Source organism: Haplochromis burtoni, unplaced genomic scaffold (assembly GCF_018398535.1).
Source record: "Haplochromis burtoni strain Fernald_Lab_line unplaced genomic scaffold, NCSU_Asbu1 Contig_6, whole genome shotgun sequence".
NCBI classification, from domain to species: Eukaryota; Metazoa; Chordata; class Actinopteri; order Cichliformes; family Cichlidae; genus Haplochromis; species Haplochromis burtoni.
Window position 1 is genome coordinate 1503708 of NW_024582367.1, and position 11080 is coordinate 1514787.

The 11080-nt window shown below is 40.3% G+C and overlaps 1 protein-coding gene across 1 annotated transcript in view; it reads left to right on the plus strand.

Moving 5' to 3' along the window:
• LOC102300228 (PH and SEC7 domain-containing protein 1) overlaps positions 1 to 11080 on the plus strand; it is a 107162-nt gene that overhangs the window by 1338 nt on the left and 94744 nt on the right. The gene's annotated exons all lie outside the window — the stretch shown is intronic.

Consider the following 11080-nt stretch of genomic DNA (forward strand, 5'->3'; position numbering starts at 1 on the left):
GGAGCTTGCAAAGAAAACCATCAGACCATGCACCAAGGCCTAACTCTAATCCTGTTCAATCTGTAAACATGTTCCATTTTAAGAAAAATACTAGGTCATGTGTCAAAAAAGCTGGTACAGGGCCACGTTTGCCACCACTAGCATCTGCTTTTAACAACACCCTGTAAACATCTGGGAACTGAGGAGAACAGCTGTTGGACGTTTGGGAGAGGAAGGTCGTCCCATCCTTGTCTGATGGAGGATTCTAGCTGCTCGCTGTACTTCAGTAGGAAGTATATTTCATGCCTGCAGCATGTATGTTATCCAGACACTGCGGGGAGGCGTTACTGTGGCAACCAAGTAAGCTTTAAAAAAAAGTGGCAAGTGTTTTTCAAATCAAAAAATTACAACTGAAGTGCAGAAGTCTTTGATGTGATGGATTCACGCCATCATCAACCAATCCAAATGTGGAATTTTGTCACCCTTCAAAATGTTATGAGCATGAACACATATCAGTACACACAAGAACAAATAGATTAGAAAAGCTTTCAGCTGTGTCACATGCATGCTGCTGTGAGACTGCATTTTAATATCTGCAGAATTTGCTGAAATTTCTTCGCTCCTGATAAATTACGCTGCAGAAAAATAATGTCGTCTGCTCTACTGTTCAGAAAGGACAAAGCTGTGTGACCAGTCAGAGACCCTGTCAAACGTCCCTCTGTAAAGTCCCAAGAGCAGATCCAATCCTTCCACTAAGGGCAGCTGGAAGCATTTTGTCTTCATTTGTTGCAGTTTATAAATCCCCTGTGTGGGGCTCAGTCTAGACCCAGCTTCTGGGTTTTAGGGAGTGGATGGTGGGGGTAGAAAAAGACTCTATTCTTCCCATCTTTCCTGGTTTCCAGGAAGAGTAAAACGCACAGCTACTCCATCATGTGTGCAGGACTGTTAGTCAGTGCGTCTCTCTGAGGAGGCTGGAGCTGCTGGTGTATGTTACCCTGCAGCCCCATAATTTTATATCACTTTATTTCAGGTATTAGAAGCTGCTGAATGCCCTTACAAGGGCAAAGGGCTAATTATAGTATAAAGACAAGGATTTCCAGGATTTCCAGAACTTTCTATGCAGTCTGTACCACGGTATGCAAGCCCCAAGTTCAAAAATACTAAAAAAAAAGGGCTCAGTAATTTCCTGCAACAGCATTTTTCTGCAGACTTTACTATAGGAAACATAAATAAAGTATTTGTTGGGGACTATTTTTTGCAGATCAATACAGACTTCAACTATATGCAGCACAGTATATGGAACAACCTGCCCTTTAAATTCAAACTAAAGGACAATTTTGTTTTACTGTTTGGATTTATTTTCTTTAACCAGCTGTATGAAAAAAGTTCTAAAGCTTTAACCCCTTAGCAGTCCTATTAGTCCCCTAAACCATCCAATGTCCCGTGGGCGGTACGTCCGACTGCTAACAGTTTAAAAGACATACCTGCTGAAGAGAGACAGCAGAGGAGCATCCAGGACGTCCTAAACATAAGTAGCATTAATGACAATAAATAAATAAATAACCTGCAGAGTGGTGTGTTATTGTGATTATTGGTTCCTTAATTCTAATTTTAGCTACTGTTGTCAGGTGAATTTGATGATATTATTATATATTGATTATCCAAATCTGTAAAATAAAACAGTGGAATTAACACACTGGATATTTACTTCTAAAATGTGGAAAAATAGAAATGTAAGGTGATAAATAAGCCCAACTTTTTATTCTTCCTCTTATCACAAAGTAGTAGGAAACAATATCTTCTAAATGTTTTCAATACATGTACGTTTTATTGAAAATATTAATAAAATATTTCAAAAACCACAAACAATCATGATGTACTTGCTGCACATAAATAAATAAAGACATAGACGATATCCTGATAAATACCATCTGTCTGCTTTGTTGAATCTGTAACTGCATGTGAAGGTCGATCTTATCTCTTAACAAAAACTCTAAAGTAACTACACCTTCAGCTATGATGCATATTTTCATTTAAATGTCTTCAAGCTGCAAAATTAGTTCAAACGAAGCCTTTAAAGTCACCAAATTTTGGCCTTGCTGTTGTGTTTTTTAGCAACTGATAGAGACTGGTCTGGTATTTAGTGAGTCAAAAATGCACAGCAGTGGCAGTGGAGGTTAAAAGTTTAGTTTTTTTAGTGTTCATATTCATTGCTGCTATCTTGGATTGCTAACTCTGGCTATGTTGGACGGCTCCAACTTTCTGAGTAGGAAATCCAAGTTGAGGGGGTGTTCCATGAAAAATTTCCAATTGCGAACTGAGTTTTTGTGTAGGTGTCCTCAAGACCCTAATATCTCTGAAAAGCACAGAGTTGCTGCTTTCAGGAACCTTTGGAATTGTGCGATTGCGATATTGGTTCAAGAGTTGCTCAATCATCCGGGTAAGGAAATCCCAAAACGTTGATTCTGTTCATCTGGACGTAGTCTTGATCAAAGACGTCAAGACTGAGGTCACATTACGTCAGGCATCCGAGTGATGAAACGTTTCTCCCACTGAAAACGCTACATCTAGATAAACACAATCAATTGTTGGGGGTTCAAGAGTTACGGTAGTTTGACTTAAAACTTTGAGCTAAAACAGTGGTCCCCAATCCCCGGGCCATGGACTGGTACTGGTCCGTGAGTCTTTTGGTACCGGGCCGTGAGGGTCGAGGCTCAGGTGTGAATTTTATGGTTTTCAGGGGGTTTATCGTTAACTGGGTCTTTTCCCATGTTGTAGTTGTGTGTCTTATTTTGAAAGAAACATTACCATAGCGACCAGAGAGCATTAAGAGGCAGAGAGGAGGATGTTACTCTCAATGTTGTTGGTGCATTTCAGGAGGACGCTGCTAATAAAGTTACACAATTACACAGTGAATTTGCGTTTATTATTATATTTACAAAATACCACAATTTTTGTCTTGGTCATATCATTTTATTCTCTTGTATTTATCCGCCACACCTTAATGGCTGATCCGTGAAAATATTGTCGGACATTAAACTGGTCCGTGGTGCAAAAAAGGTTGGGGATCGCTGAGCTAAAACTATCTCTGTGGGTGTGGAAGTGCCAGAAACTGCAGTTCCTGTAATGGCCACTTGAGGCCAACTCCAAGACCAACGTGTGATGTCATGGTGGCCACGTCCATCTTTCATATACAGTCTCTGATTTCAGGCTGTATGAAGTAAAAATTTATTATTCTCAAATCCAGTAAAAGAAAAGAATTTTAATTACAAAGTAACTATAGAAGTCACATTTTTGACATTTTTCTAGCTGCTACAGCTGCATTTACAATTTCCTACATTCCTCGTACACATATGCACATTTTGGAAGGCCAAGAAACAAAATGATCCTGCTTGTTTATCAAATAAGTCACATTTGAGTAGCTGGAACCAGCAAATCGTGGACAATTTTTGCTCACAAAACACTAAATCGATTTTAGAATTTCTTCTGAACAGAAAATTGTTGTAGTTTTGCAAAAGTCAAGCCAGAATAACTGTTCAGTAGTTATTTCTCTCTCTAGTTGATCAGCAAAGTCAATCTCATCCTGTTTGTTTTTCATTTCAAGCACAGAACATCAGACACACTCTGTGAAAAAGAGATGCAGGCAGGGATTCAGGCTATATTTATGGAACATGTTGTTCAGTGCGGCTCATATTTGCTGACAGTTAGCAAAAAATATAATTAATAACAGCTCGGTGCTTCGGTTAGTGGATAACAGGTTATATTGATGCCTCGGTGGCCTGTGTGTGAGCCACGATAACAAAGTGGTTAACACTAACATTGTTTGTGTTTCCATCAGTTCTTATTGGAAGATTGAACTGGTCAGCCCTGTTGCTGTTCTCATGCTGTTAATGGTGCTGAGAAAATAGCATTAGGGACAAGAGCAGTCTTGAATTACAGTTTTTTCTCCTTCCCACGTCTGTTTTTATTTCTTCCTACACTCTCCCACTCCTTGCTCTCTCCAGCCCATGGTTACTAATGTGTCTTTTCTTTCTTTTCTTTCAACGAATGAGCAGTAAGTACGTCCACCCTTGAATTAACTGTTATGAAGAGCCGTAAGGTGTATTTTCTACTCATAACAGGCCCAGGAATACGTTTTGGAGGTGTGGTACTAGTGGGAGTATTTCAGAGGCGACAGTGCTGGCAATGTAAGGGGCTTTTTAGCATTTGGATAGCAGCAGGCTTGTGTGATGATGGAGAGTATTAGCATTTTACATTCCTGCTGTGTTTCCCTGTAATGACTGGTCATGTGCTGCTCACCCCTCCAATCTCTATAGCTTTTTCTGGATGTTGGCTCCAGTGCAGATGGAGCGCTTTGCAGTGTCCTGGATCCTGTGTGATTAATGAAATGCAAATCTGTTGTAGAGTTGCTTTCGGCTTGTTACATGCTGAAACGCCTCCTTGTTTGTGTCATGCTGGCCACTAAGTAACGGTGCAATATGAGTGTGGGGATCATTCTTGGCTGTTTGGTCACATTTCACTGCCAGTAATTGATTTTTCCTGATGCTTGATAGCCCACAGCACCCTGCTAAAGTGTCCGGTGGCAAGTGATATTGCTGTTTATCTGATTCTAAGGGGCTTAATTGAGCAGTACAGTTGCATATATCACAAGCTCCGTTACACACTGTTTTGATTGTCGGTATACTCAAGTTTTTATAGTGCACTTGATTGTCAGGAATCTCTTTTACAAGGCTGCTTTTATTTTCTAGAAGATTTTATTTCCTGTACAGTGTACATAATGATTTCAGTAAATATTTTGCATAAAATGTAGCGAACTCACAGGGAGTTTTGCATTACGTGCATCACTTAAAGGCAAACAAACTGTGACTTGAATTTCCTGCAAATATTTATTATAATTACAGTTTTTATTTTTCAAGCAGTGTGAGAAACCTCTTAATTTCCTCATTGCATTTGGAGGATCCAGCACACACTCTTCTGTATCACCTGACTGCCCCTGGAAGTTTTGGTGGAGTATTTAGAAACCTGGACATGTTGTATGTGTGTGCATTAATATTTGCATGAAAAACAACTTGTTGCACCTGTAGCAATGAGTCTTATCAGCATACACTCCAGTGAGATGTCTCCACACGCTTGAACATTTAGTTTCTTTGTTACTAAGACCAAGGTATCTGTGTTTGTGTTTGACTGCACGGTGCTGCAGCTGTGCAAAAGACAGATGCCTCACACAATCACTTAGAGACAGACCTGGCTACAAAGTGCACCTCCTACCTTCACAATGGTACACCATGGCCCCTCCCTGCAATTTTAGGGTGTTTTCACACCTACAGTTCGATTACTCTGGCACGAATCAGTTAATGAGTTTGTAAACTGTGGTTTAGTTTCTTTTCACACAGGGAAAAATCCAAGTGAACCAAAATATGTCACAACGGAGAATGTCACTTACCCCCAGATGTGTCCCAGGTGGGAGAAACAAAAACAGACAGAGAATTTCAGTTCATTTCACAGCTAGTTGCTAGCCCGTGCATACCTTTGTACATCTATAGTAGCTTGCCACATTCCTGAATACAAACCATACACAGTGTACATCTGGTAGTTGGTTAAGATCAAGGTCACATTCATGCCATGAACAAACTTCTCTGCAGTTAATAGACCTTTTGAAGGAGGTGGTTTCGGTGCGGTTGTTTTGGTCCACATCCGAGTGCGATTACTGCATTCACATCTACACAAATGAACCCCACTGGGGGAAAAACAAACCAGAGTTCAGTTTAAACAGACTAAACACCACAGGTGGAAAAACACCCTTAGACTGACTTACAGTTTACGTCTTGATGCATTCTCAATCATCCAGGAAGGTAAATCTCATGACCATTTCCTGGTCATGAGAATTTGCATAATTATGATTAAGGAACTGACCTCACAGCCCATTCTTCCTTCAGTGGGCTGGTTTCAGTCATTATGCAAATGTACTGTTTATAAGATTGGGGAAACCTGCAGTCAGCTGAGACTGAAGAAGTCACTTGGATGAGTGACGAAACGTTTCTCCCACAAAACGCTACGTCCAGATGAACAGAATCAACTTTTGGAGACTTACAGTTTAGTTCAGCTCGTGCCAGTATGAACGAAAGAGACAGCCTTTGGTCCAGAAGTTCTCTCTGGAGTTCTAGAGATCATTAGTGGTTTCTGCTGTCTTTATTTCTGGACTTGGAGTTTCTGACCCAGTCCTCTTTCAGCTGTTGTGTAACTGCTGACTTTCCCTCACTCCCTACATGGCTACTGTATCAATTTCCAAGTCCACTAACACTTGGGTCTGTCGTTGCTTGCTATCTCCCACAGGAACCGACGCTTGCCTTTGAAAGACAGATAAAGTGAAAAACACTGAAACACTGGGTCTAATTCCTATGAGACAAACCTATGTCTATTTATTTATTTTTTTTGTGCACACAGGTCTTTAGAATTCCAAAAATTGTACTTTTACAGTTGATTTCCTTGATCTTTACTCTAAGGAATCCACAGAGTAAAAGAGTCTGAGTATGAAGCCTACTCCAGGGTAGCTGGATGGGACGGAAGCTAAATCCATCTATTTATAAACAATTTCATGGTCTAAAAAGAAATTCCTCCCACGCACACAATAACTTGAAAGCATCTTTAAAACAGGGTTTAGAATGCAGTCCATTAACATTTGTCTAGGAAAGTCATTTGATTATTTAAGTTACAAGCCAACTGGAAGTCAGGTGTGTTACAGAGGGGGAGCTTGGATCTCTGCATGGCCGACAGTGAAGGATGATAATGAGCATGCTCTAGTCTAAGTATGTTAAATTAGCTCTGAGACAGACTCAGAGATGAGCATTAAAAGTGATGTATTGTTTGGATTAAGCAGCTTGCCTTGGTGTATGTTGTCTTGGTGATTTTCATTTCCTTTCATCATTTAATAAGCAGAAGAAGTCACAGATGCAAACAGGTGCTCTGGTTTCCCAGAGCAGAAGAAGATGTCTTAAAACTGCATTACACTGCGAAAATAATAGGAAAGCAAATTCTGGAGTCAAGGACATCCAGTGTTGATCCTCTGCTTGTCACAACAAGGAGTTTATTTTTACAACCCCATCGATCAATGAGTGCCGTTGTTCCCAAGATCACCCTCAAAGATCGTCACTGGCCGGTGGAGACAGTCGACATAATCTTTTAATTTGATTGTCCGTAACGTTATTTGTCTAAATTAGGACAGCGGTCAAACACGAGAGAGCTGTTGCTTTCCTGCAGGCTCGCCGCTTTTCAAAACTCTCATCCGCATCTGCCTCAGGAGTGCTGACGCTGCTGGAGGGCGAAAGCTGGCTTGGTGTTGGCTGGTGCAGTCTGCAGAGAGAGAAAGAGACATAGAGGGAAAGAGAGAGAGAGGATGAGGTGGGCTGGTGCTGATTTCTGCCTGTCATTTTCACCTGTGTCACCTCAGAGGAAACCAAGTGAAGTCTCTAGATTTTCCAGAAGGAATAACACCATGATGTCAGAGGTACGTCACTTGCAAACATCTCCAAACTTTTTGAGGTATTAATACATTTAAGCTGCTTTAGCTCCAAGTTTGTCTTCTTAGAGGACTGGATTAGCCGGTATTGTTACTCAGAACCAGACATGATCCTTGTGCTTGGTGGAGGAGGATGCATGTTGACTGTGCTGACGTTTCATAGAGCTGTGGAGCTTTATCTACATAAACGATGAGTCTGCTTCGAGGGCTAAACTAGATGTCAAAGCATAAAATACCTCTGTGTTTAATGAAATTACAACAGGAGTGCTAGTTTTACAAGTTTTCTTCCCTTTTCATCTTTCCTGGCTGCTTTTCACTAGTTTTGCATTTGGCTAGGGTCAGTGTCACTACTGCTTGCATGAAGTGATACCTGGACCCTGCTAAGGTTGCACAGGTAGTCCAACTTCTCCAGGATGCCATTGCCAGAAGGTTTGCTGTGTCTTCCTTTGTCCAAGGAGGAACAGGATGAGCACTGTCATAACTACAGAAGTGATGGGAATGTCTCTGTCCAAACAATCAGAAACATGACTTCATGAGGGTGGTTTGAGGACCCAACATCCTCTGCTGGGCCATGTGCTCACTGCCTGACACTGTGGAGCCTAACTGGCATTTGCCATAAAATACCAGAATTGGCAGGCCCACTACTGGTTTGGTGCTTTTCACAGATGAGAGCAGGTTCACCCTGAGGACATGTGACAGACTTGAAAGGGTCTGGAGAAGCCGTGGAGAACATTATTCTGCCTGTAACATTGTTTGGCATGACTGGTTTGGTGGTGGGTGAGTGACACAGACACAGTCCTCTACAGACAAGGCAATGACACCCTGACTGCCATTAGGTATTGCGATTAAATCCTTGGACCCAGTGTTGGACCTTATGCTGGTGCAGTGGGCTCTGGGTTTGTCTTGGTGAACCACACTGCCCGTCTCATGTGGTGAGACTATGCAAGACGTTCCTGCAGAATGAAGAAATTGATGCCACTGAGTGATGTCCTGGTCCAGACCTGCGTTCCCCCAGAACACGATCTGTCGTCTCATTAGGAGCATGTCCCAATTCAGCCCTTTGTGGCTTGATACCCAGTCCAGTATAGACATCCAGCAGTGTTTATTTTTCTAAACAGTGTACTTTTGATATGTAGACACTAATAATATTTCACACTCCATCTCAGCTTAGAAACTTTTAAACTCACTTTGATGAGTTAAACTTTCATTTGAGCGTCTTTTGTGCTTACGAGCTGTCCAGAGGCCATCTGAGAAGACCGGAGAAGGACAAAGTCTTAGTTGAGAATGCCACAGTGTAAATCTGAAATGTTGTGGGTCAGTCGCACTGGCATTAAACATCACAGAGAGACAAACAGGTCAGACACAACTGCAAACATTATTCGCTTTTGAGTCTGAATCAAATATCATGCAGTGTATGTTACGACTTTGATGTATTGACTGTCTGATGACGACCCGGCAGGATCAATGCTGTCGCTGTTAGTCGGGATAAAATTGATTCTCATGACCCAGAGCTGACTTGAATGACGTCGGGGATTGTGCATGATCATTTATTGTTAATTTAGCCCACCAAAAGTGTTCTCGTATTATATTTCCTTATTGTTGTAAAGTTAATCAATTTATCTAAAATTTTTGTAAGAAAATAAAGTGAATGTCACAATAAATGTCCACCCAGTGCAGCATGTTATTATATACTGTGTGTAAATTTAAGAACATCTGTTTGACCAGTTCTTGTTTTATTTTGTAATTCTTTGCATGTTGTTACACTGTTGTCATATATAATATTGTGCTGTGGACTCAACTCAGGAAGAGTTTTTGTACACATAACTAATTAACCATCATATGCAAATTTCTAAGTTAAGATTTAAAAGGTTTAAAGACCCACAAACATGATATCATCAAATGAGTCTCTGCAGATGGAAACGTGTTTTTTCTTGTACCTGTTACATGTGGAGGTGGCGAGTCTGGTTTCTGCTATACATGGAAAGCTCTCTGTGACATCTCACTTTGTGCTGATGGGAACGCTTTTTATGGCCCAGTGATATAATATTCAACAATAACTCGGTCTGCTTGTTAAAAAGCAGATTTTGCTCGTGGATTAGGTGTCTGATATTATTAAAGGAATGCACTTAAATGTTTGTATAGAAAGAGTCATGTTTGTGTGGGGAGGAAAAAAAGTAAAAAATGCTTTTTCTCTTAAATATTTCAGGGGAATGAGAGCGTACTTTTACCTGCTTTTATATCTCTGATGTGTTCAGCTCACATGAGAGGACTGATTTAAGAGCACACGTGTCATTCGACTTCCTTCATGTCACATAAATTATTGAACATCTGTTATATAGTGTCAGCATCCAATAAGTCTTCTCCAGCAGCATCTGTTTTGTGGTCACTGAATTATTTAAAAGCTGCTGCAAAATAAAAGAAAATGCTGGTATTGCTGTATGTTCCAAATATACAAGCTGTTAGATAACACGACCCAGATTAGCTTAATATTAAGTATAAATGTGAATTTTTCAGCTTGTTATGAAGTAACTGTGGAGAAAATTAGATGAGTTGTACTGTCCTCATAGAGTCTATGAGGACAGTACAACTCATGACTCATGTCATAGACATACAGTCTATGACATAGACTGTATATAAAAGTTGGAGGACAGTGCATTCTTTTTAATAGCCAGCAGGGGGTGTAACTCTTTTCTTGATGGGTTTATGGACTCAATTGCTATTTACACATCATACTGAATAAAGCATGTTTATCTGTCCTTAATAGTCAGAAAGAAAGATAAACCAGTCAGTGTTCATATTTTAATCACCTATTGTTATCCAGTGAATGTGGAGTAATGGGGTATGCACAAAGGAAGAGATGTAGGGACCATTGATGTGGAAAATTAATGACATTTGGCAACTTTTAGCAACTAGAAGCAAAAGTGACCGTTTGTGCCGCAAAATTAGGCCTGTCTCAAGGACTAACTTTTCTCAAATTTGAAGTAAAACATGAAGGATGCTGCTGGGTGGCATAATAGAACAAAACTAAACAACTAAAAGTAAAAGATCCAGCTAGTGAAGAGACAAATACTTAACTGAAAATTAGCTTTTATACACCCACCTTTACCTGACATATTTTATCTTAATAACCAAAGGCAGATGCACCAGATTTATATAACAAAACAAATGTCAGTTACTTACATAACTTTTCAGTATATTTATAACTTCCACTCATCTTCATAGTTTTCCTTATAACTGCTTTGCTCCTTTGCTCATACCGAGGCTGCTGGTTTGTAGCTGGCTCTAAACCCTGCAATAGCCTTAGCAACTTAGCTTTTTTAGCTTTTTATAAATCTCTCTGTTCAGCTGGGTGAGGGAGATGTCTAATTAGACTTATTGTTACAGTTGCCAGGAAAAGGTGTATTTCATTGAGGGGTTGTGCAAGTTGCTGGCAGTCACTGGTGTTATATTGGTTGCAAAGACGTAGACAATGCTGCACTTTCGAGCTTCACCACAGCTTGGAGGGTAAAGTGAGTGTTTGCAGACAGGTTCAAATTCAAATTCAAATTCAAATTCAAATTCAAATTTTATTTGTCACGTACACAG